The sequence below is a fragment of the Ailuropoda melanoleuca genome, chromosome 10 (assembly GCF_002007445.2).
Source record: "Ailuropoda melanoleuca isolate Jingjing chromosome 10, ASM200744v2, whole genome shotgun sequence".
Taxonomy (NCBI): Eukaryota; Metazoa; Chordata; class Mammalia; order Carnivora; family Ursidae; genus Ailuropoda; species Ailuropoda melanoleuca.
The window spans coordinates 73009802-73019377 of record NC_048227.1 but is presented as its reverse complement, the minus strand read 5'-3'; the positions used below and the strand labels follow the sequence as shown (position 1 = coordinate 73019377).

Here is a 9576-nt window from a genome sequence, read left to right as displayed (position 1 = left end):
ATATATAAAAGGAATCATACTGTATATAACCTTTTGGATTGGCTTTTTCATAATTCCCCTGGGATCCATCCAAGTTGTTATGTGCATCAATGGTTTGTTCCCTTTTTTTGATAAGTGTTACATGGTACAGATGTACCACGGTTTAACCATTTACCCACTGAAGGACACCGCTGTGGTTTCCCGTTTGGGGCTATTACAAAAAAAGCTACTCTAAACATTTGTGGACAGATTTTGTGTGAACATAAGTTTTCATTTCTCTGGGATAAGTTCCCAGGAGTACAAGTGAGGGGTCATATGGTAAGTGCATGTTTAGTTTTATAAGAAACTGCCAAATTATTTTCCAGAGTAGCTGTGCCATTTTACATTCCCATCAGTAAGTATGCATGATGAGTGGCACATTTTTAATCTATTAAATAAATTTATTAAAGTATAGTCCTACATGCCTCTTAATGTTCACTACTCTACTGTAATTCCGTATTTACTTGAACCCCACCAGACTAAACTTCAAGGTCAAGAATCCCATTTTGTTCATCTTGATGTCTTTGGTGCCTAATATAGTCCCTGACATATATTAGTCAATAATTATTTGTTTAACAAATGAACAAATTAATGAACAGAATAGCTGAGTCAGACTGAAATCAAATTGAAAAATAAAACTGTCAATAAATTATAAGTGAATTTGAATTGGATGCAATGTATTTTCTTCCAATATATAACATTTTCAAATCAGAAATTGGCACTCTATAAGTTGAGTAATTTTGAAGCAAATTTGTAAAAACTAAATGCTAAATTATGTTGGGCCAAGTTATTCATATTAGCACTTTGGTAAAAGCAAAAGATTGGAAATAATCTAAATGACTAACATGAAACTGCTTTAATAAAATATCTAAGTAGTGGAGTACTATGCAGTTATCAAAAGTAATGAGAAAACTTTTTATGTAAAGCATGGACATCCTTTAAAAGATATTAATTTTAAAAAGTTAGAAAAAATATGTAGAGTATGTCCCTCTTTGTGTAAAAATAAAACAAAATATTTAAAAAAGAAAAGATCTATGCACAAAGATCCTAACTCTCTCTAAGTCAATCTATAAAGTACAGGGTGTGCCTGGACCATCTGGTGACAGAGGTAAAGAAGTGTTCAAAAATTAGGGTGACATATCAAAAGAATACAGGGGCCAACTTAAAAGGACTCCTCTGGCCAAATTTGGGACAATTTAATTAAGAAAAATGACAGTGACGGATTATAACACATTGAATAAAAACAGAAAAAAGAGTATGAGTCCAAACTGAAATTTAAAAATTAAATAGAGAATAAAAAGAGAAAGGAGAGAACGGGATATTGTTTACATGAGAATGATAAAATTAAAATAACACCATTTTGCAATCACCATGGTAATAACTAATTCAAGCAAAGGTTGTCCGTGAGTGAAAGTTTGCTGAGGAACAGAAGATTCACACATTCTCAAAGTATGGCGGACACCTTAACCAAATGCTCAAATTGACTGTATGCTTCCTATAGCTGCTGTAAAAACTTAGCACAAACTTATTGGCTTAAGACAACACGAATTTGTTACCTTACAATTCTATAATCCAGAATTCTGACACTGGGTCTCACTAGGCTAAAATCCAGGTGTTGGCAGGGCTATTTTCTTTCTGGAGAATCTAGGGAAGAATCAGTTTCCTTGCCTTTCTCAGCTTCGAGGCCACCTGGATTCCTCAGCTCAGGGTCCCCTTCCTCCTTCTTCAAAGCCAGCAAACGTAGGTTGGGTTTTCCTCAGTCACATCACTGGGACACTCTCTCTCCTACCTCTCTCCTTCACTTATAAAGACCCTTGTGATAATTTTGGGCCCACTCAGATAATCCACAGGATAATTTCCTGTGTCTCAAAATCCTTCATTGTATCTGCAAAGTTCCTATTTCTATGTGAAGTAACATATTCATGTGTTCTGGAGATTAGGACAGGGACATTCCCATGGGGGCCATTATTCTGCCTACAACATTGACCATGAGAGATAATGTGATACATCAGCATTATGCACATTCTGATGTAATGTACTGAGAAGGACACATCACTTAAGGTTCTTTTCTTGTCAAAAGAGATATTTATCTGAATTGATAAATTCAGTTCTGAAACAACTGTCTTCACTATTCAAAAAGATCAATATTGTTTAAAAAAATTGGGAAATTGTTCCAGAATAAAGGAAAGAGACTACAGAAACATGACAACTAAATGCTTTGCATAATCCTTGAGTGGATCCTGGGTAAAAAGAAAAAGTATAAGAAGTGTTATTATGACAATTGAAACATTTGATTTTTAGCTGTATAATAAATAATAATATTGTATTAAATTTTTATTTCGTATGTTTTGCCTTTTCTTAGGAAATATAGGATAAAGTATTTAAAAGTGAAGTATTATGATGTCTGCAATTTACCCAAAATGCTTCAGAAGAAAGATGAAGAGAAAGCAAATACAGCAAAATATTAACAACTGGTGAATCTAGATCAGTATTGTAAAATAGAAATATAGTGCAAGGCACATATATAATTTTTAATAGCCTAGTAGATACCTTAAAAGTGAAAAGAAAGTGAAATAAATTTTAATATTTTAGCCCAATATATTTCTTTAAAAAATTTTTTTATTTAGAGAGAGAGAGAGCATGCACCTGAGGTGTGAGGGGCAGAGGGAGAGAGAGAGAATCCCAAGCTGACTCCACGCCTAGTGTGGAGCAGGACAAGGGGCTGGATCTCACCACCCTGAGATCATGAACTCAGCAGAAATCAAGAGTCCCATGCTCCACTGACTGAGCCACCCAGGCGCCCCAACCCAATATATTTCTAATTTAAAAATGTACTCAGTGTAAAAATTATTGAGATATTTTACTTTTTTTTTCTATATTAAGGCTTAAAAATCCAGTAGGCAGCTATCATTTGTAGAACATCTAAGTTTATGCTAGCTGCATTTCAATGCACAATAGTCACATGGGCTGGTCTTACTAAATTGGACAGCACAGGGTCAGATGGAGGGTATATGTGTGTTCATTTCCCTACACTTGCAATTTTCTGTAGGTTTGGAATTTTTCAAGATAAAAAGCTGGAAAAAAGAGAAACATATTTGTATGTATATAGACTGTTTCTAGGATACAGAAGACACTGTTAACACTGGTTACCTCTGGGAAGGAGAAATTAGTGACTGGGGAAAAGAAAGGGATGGTGGTGTTCACTGTACCTTTCTGTCCTTTTGTAGCATATTGTGACTAAGCCTATTAAAACTTAAATTAAAATTATTCTAAAAATATCTGCTTTATCTTTGTATTCAAAACCAGATCCTTTGCTACTAAGCTGTGGTAACCCGCAACTCAGAGGAAAGAGCTCCACCTACTGAACTTGATTTCCTAAGAATTCCTTGATAGAGGAAAGAAGTGTGTGTCCTATCTAGAATATAATTAAGTTTAGAAATTTCTTGTGATTTTTCCATCTTTATCAGTCTTTGAAAAGCCGTTTAATCTTCCTGCCTGCATATTATTAAAACAATTTTAGACAAATGTTATCAATAACCTAAACAATCTGAGTTGTCGAAAACAAGAAGGCTCACCCAAATTCTACGGTGGTGGATGGCCGCTGGAACTCACAGTGGCGCCGGGGGTTGTGAGCAAGTTCATTACGAATTTATATCTGTTTTACTTAAGCCTCCTTCCATCTTGCAGCGGAGCTGGGTCTCTTGGGTTACATTCGTTGAACTGGAACGGTTGGCACTGCAAGCGGAGTTACATCCTGTTGCCTTCTGCTCCTATTTATCACGAGGGTTTCTGAATTGCGGCTGGGCCGTAAGGTTTCTTGATTCCTCTGATAATTGCATCATTTCCTGGCCGTGTCTCGCACAGAACGCGGAGAGGTGAAGAAATTGCCCGGTTAACAACGCTTAAAAAATATGAGGATAATGGAAACGCAGCGGGTTTGAAGGGTTTCCTCGGATCCGAGTGCAGATGCCTTCCGAAGTGCTTCACTAGGCACGTCCCCCGCAACTCTCTGCTTCCGTAGCCTGGCTAAGCAGCTGATCATCACGATAGATACATAATCGCGTCGTAAGAGGCCGCGGGGCCCTTCATCACCCACAGTCAGAGAGCCGGCGCCGTGTGCCAGGGACGTGCGCGGTGCCACACCCAGCCCCACAATGTGAAATGCTCTCCGCCGGTGACAATCGATTTTAGATTTAGTACAGGTTTAGTGGGACTTAACATGTATGTGAGAGGGAAAGGCAGAAAGAGACAGAGGTTAGATTCAGAAAGAGCGGCTAGATCATTAAAAAAATAAAGCAAATGACAAGGTTTCGGACGGTACTCCAACATTTGTATAGGTATAGACATTTATGTTACATAATTAGAATGAATTACGTAATTAGTCTTTTCTGGCAGGGCATTCGAAAGAGGACTGGATCTGGAGGGTCCAGGTCTTTCCCCCTCCAGGAGCCACCTCGTGCTGGGCTGGGAGCGCCCAAAATTTGCCTCAGTTTTGGAGACTGCGACTCAAAACAGGAACGAAATGGGTGGGGCTTAGAGCCAACAAGCTCTCTTTCTACTGGTTAGGTTTACGTAGAGATTTTTTTTTAACGTGACAAATAGGCTTCACGGAGGTGGCCTTTCAGCTTCCCTGGTGGTCTAGTGGTTAGGATTCGGCGCTCTCACCGCCGCGGCCCGGGTTCGATTCCCGGTCAGGGAAAAGCCTTTTTAGCATTCTCACCGAAAAATCTTGAGTTCTTACCTTTTTTTTTTTTTTGGTCTGTTTTAAAATCGTATTTGTTTTATTCGATCATAAAAGTTGAATTCGGTTTTTAAATTTTATTTAATCTAAGATTTAAAATCCTCCTTCTTTTCCGCCCAGGTACAGCAGCAGGTTCTTTCCCTGTTCCTCAAAGCACCTACGGGTTGTTGGCACAGAAGAGAATGTAAACATTGGGTTCCACTTGCTGGAGCACCTGGTAAGACGCTTTACCCAAATAGGGACTGGAGAGTTGGAAGGAAACAGTGAAAGGTGGAGGTCCTGTGAGACGTGCGGGGGAGGCCTGGATAGAGAAGAAAGTGGGTGAAGAGGAAAGACAGTAAGGAGACTGGCGAGTGGGGAAGTGGGGGACACTTCCTCTTTCAGTTCATGTCTCCTTAAAGAAGATAGGGTGCAAGAACACTGTGGAAGGAGAAGCAAAGTACAGAAGATAGAGAAGACACCCCTACCCTGGGCTGACCAGGTCCTTTGTACATAATTACTGCAGAAATGTGCGGAAGTGGAGCGAGGAGAGCCTTGTCCGCCAGCTGAACAGGCAAATAAAACTGCCTATCGCAGTTGTGTAGAAAGTCAAAGGAGAACATGATTAAGGTTTTGAATGTGGCCTATTAATTTGGAAAGGGTGCTGGCTGGGAGCGTGGAAAAGCAGGAAGCAGTGTTACATTAAGATCTGGTTTGAAGAGATCATGTGAGTGAACTTGTCCTGTACATGTGGAGTGAATTTTTTGATTAATAATGATAGATTCGGCGGAGATTCTGTTTTGAAGTGAGAACTGAAAGTCCGAGAGTAGAAATGCTTCCCAAGAGATTGAGTGCCCCATAAAGAGGCAAGCTTTGCTGGCTTCACTTCTACTAGAGGAGGACAAAGAAAAGTCTGAAGGAGAAGAGTCAGTACAAGCCAGAGTCAAAGAAGCCAAAGAAGAAAAAGTCTAGAAATTGCAGTGTACGTATTAATAGCATAAAGGATATTTCTCGTTTGGTTAATTTTTTAATGGAGTTTTATTTAATTTAGTCTTGGTGTCATCCTCATTGTGTTTCACCTATACTATTGCTATTTTTAGTCAAATAAGTACACTTTTCCTAAATAATATTGTCACTTAGACACAGCAGTACTGTATCACATTACCTACACATGATGCAAAGCTGCCGCTTTGTAAAGCCAGAATATTGTGCTCAGTTCTGTCCTTACGAAAAAGGGGTAGATGCCGAAGGACTGTTGCCAGAAATATTCCACATATGAGGAGGTTCCTTAAAGATGAAGGAATAGAAAGTATTTAACCTGCTCAGATGAAAGCAAAGGATATTTGCTGCATACCAAAAACATTTTTCTGAACTTGTCAAATTATTTCATTTTAAACACAAAATCATCATATATCCAGGGTTAGGGTGATAAATAATTGAATATTAAGATGGCTGAGAGGAACCAAGGGTGGGGAGGAAGGAAGAGAAGGACTTTCACCAGCATCTAGTACAGGGCTTGACATATGGTTGGTGCTGAATGAATGGATTACTCAATCAATTAAATCAAGAAGTAGATTGCTAAGACTTCACTTGAAAACAATCATATAGGTGTTCTGCCCTAATAATTCTTTTTTTGTATGAACCACAGCTCTATATTTCTACTGAAAAAAGTGGAAAGAGAATTACTCTGAGTCAATCTGAATAATGTCTACAACCTAATGGGTTCTTTCAGATTCTGAGCACTGAACTAAGCACTTTATCTACAATAATCAAATCAATTTGTACAACAATTATCCTTGTTTTGTAGCTGAGGAAACCTAGACTCAGAAAGTTTATATAAGCTATTTGAAATCACACAAGTATGTGGGGGAACCAGGATTCCGACCTGACTTGCCCAACCCGGATCTGATATTCTTTAAGACGCCCCACACTACAGCAAATTTTCTGGTGGTGCTTTTGCATCTTCTTTAGAGCTGTCCTTACAAATAGGATGGCTCATGGGGAGCGTTGCATAGAAGCAAAGTGCAATTATATGACATCTCAAGTTCTCTTTTAAAGGTATACTTGAATTCTATGCATGGCAAGTTTAGTGAAAGTCAGTAGTTCCTGGGGGTTACCAGATTCCATAGAAATATGTGGAAAACTTTTATTTATTTATTTGTTTATTTATTTATTTAATTAGTTAGTTTAGAGAGAGAGACAGACAGCAAGACCACGAGGGGCAAAAGGGGTGGGAGAGAGAATCTCAAGCAGACTCCCTGCTGAGTGCGGAGCAGGACACGGGGCTCCATCTCGAAACCCTGAGATCATGACCTGAGCTGCAACCAAGAGTCGGATGCTTAACTAACTGCACCACCAGGCACCCCAGAAAACTTTTAGTTAAGAAATAAATTCAACAGCAAACACAGTGTACTTGCATTTATGGATAAGCATGTTGATTTGTGATGGTGTTTTTTTTTTCTTCAGTATGATTTCTATTTATTTAAAAATCATTTTTACCACATCTCCACTTGATCATTATTATTTTACCGACATAAAAATGATTCTTGTTTTTTTTTATCTTCTTCCTTTAATAGGTAGGCTATAGAAAAATAATATGTTTACGTTAGTTACATAAAAAGGAAAGCAATTTAAATTTAAACCACGGACCTTCTTGATTAGCTTTTTACCAGCTTATTACATCCTCTGAATTTCTATAATATATACTACATAATGTATAGTATTTTATATAACTTGCTATAGTTTTGTGTAAGTTATTATTTTTTTTTTAATTCAGAGTTCCTAAAATATACTTCTTTTGCCTTGCAAAGTGATAATCATATCGTTGGTGGCCAAAAAATTGTTGCTGTTTTTTGGTCTTGATAGTTAGTATGATGCCTGAAGGCACGAACGTGAGAGTAAGGCAAGAGTTCTGTGAGGGCAACGTCCGTATCACCTTCCCCTTTGTATCCTCTAGGCTATGTCGGTAATTGGCACATAGGAGCAATTCAAATGACTCTTGAGCGGATAAATGAACGAATGAGGCAAGACTGGAACTGGCACATCTCCAAAGAAACATGTGACCAGTACATTTTTTAAAAAGAGTATCAACTTCTTTTGTAATTAGGAAATGCAAACGAAAATTTAAAAGATTCTGTTTACACCCATCAAAGTGGCAAAAATGAGAAAAAAAATCTAATATCATGTGTTGACAAGGGATGTAGAACAATGGCACTCTCATGTGCGAATGGCGGAAGTGTAAATTGGCGCAATAAAATAACTTGGGAAAACAATTTGGTGTATTCAGTAAAGCTGGAGTTTCCCATACCCAGCAATTCACCACCTGGGAAATCCCTGCACAGGTGCACCGGGAGATGCGTGGAATGTTTACTGCAGCACCATCATAATAGACCCAAACCGGAAGCAGCCTAAATGGCCATCAAGAGTGGAGTGGCTAAATACATTGTGGTTTATTCATGCAATGAAGTGCTGCAGGGTAGTGAAAATAAATGGATTACAGCTCCTCTTTATCAACATTATGAATCCAGAAAGATATGATTTAACAGCAAATCGAATACAGAATGATTCCATTTTATTTGAAGTTTTAAAACGTTAAATTAAAAATATTGTTCAGTGGTAAATATATTCACAGATGGCGAACTATAAAGAAAAGCAAGAGAGTGGTTATTCCTGGTTAACAGAAAAGAGAGAGGAAGGATTTGGCAAGAAACATGCAGTTGTATTTTGAAGTACTGGTAATGCTAGCCTGGGTGTACGCAGTTGTGAATTCTCATTTGATTATTTATAACATATTATACTATTTTTCTCCACCAGTTCGATATTTAATTAAAAAACAAAAAGGAATGAATGATATGTTTGGGCAAACTCTTTGGGATGATGGCATGCCAGCAATATTTGGTAGAGCAAAATCTCACTCTCGGTAGCCATAGTTTATAGTGGGCTTTTCTAAAGTGGAGAAGTTCCAGGCATTTTGAAAGTGATAAATGCCAAAATAAACCACAAGGTGGCATCATAGACTCATGTGTCTCATTTGGATACATTTAATCCAACTAACCCATGCTTGCCTTGGAAATGTTGAGTATAGTTAAAATCTAGAGTTTATTGTATTCAGAGAGAGCAGCAGAGGAGATTTTTTATTCTTTTACCTTCTTTCTTCTCATTTAATCAATTGTGCTTGATTTTACTTGCATACGTTCTGTGTTGTCAGATTAAAGTTTGAGGGAAGCAATTCAAATAAATCCAATGCAACAAGTATGCAGGTCCAGCTTGTGACATTCATTTATTCATTCCTCATTGAGTCATGCACTCGTATAGTTATTCATTTAACCAACGTCTGCCAATATTTATTGAGGTTTCTTTCTGTACCAGATGTAAGTCAAAGAGGCCCTGGAGACTTATGAGCAAAAACATAGTCACTATCATTTGCTTTTTGCATAGTGGTAGAGACTGGTACTAATCATATCATTACAAATTAAGTTGTAACTGACAGATTCCGTAAGGAGAAGTATGCAATTCCACACTAAGGTTTTGAATCAGTTGGAGATGTCAGCAGGCGGATCCATCTGTTGAGATCTGAAAAATGAAGATGAGTTACCTAGGTAAAAAGGTGAGAAGAGAACATTCTAAGTAGAAGGAACATAGGCAAACGCTGGTAGCAGGAGAGAGCAAGATTACCAGGGTCTGAAAGAAAGCCAGGATGGCTGGATGGAAAGTCAGAGGTGGTAGAGTAAGGTGAGGAGAGGCCTAAGAAATGGGCAGGAGACAGATCTTGCATGGCTCTTAGCCTGAGGTTAAGGATTTTGTCTTCGTATTGAGAGCACTGGGGAGCCACAGAGGAG

The 9576-nt window shown here is 38.2% G+C and overlaps 1 non-coding gene across 1 annotated transcript; it reads left to right on the top strand.

Moving 5' to 3' along the window:
* The first annotated feature begins 4645 nt into the window (after window positions 1-4645).
* Window positions 4646-4717, top strand: TRNAE-CUC. The gene has a single exon. It is a non-coding gene; the product is annotated as a tRNA-Glu (tRNA).
* Window positions 4718-9576: the final 4859 nt, after the last annotated feature.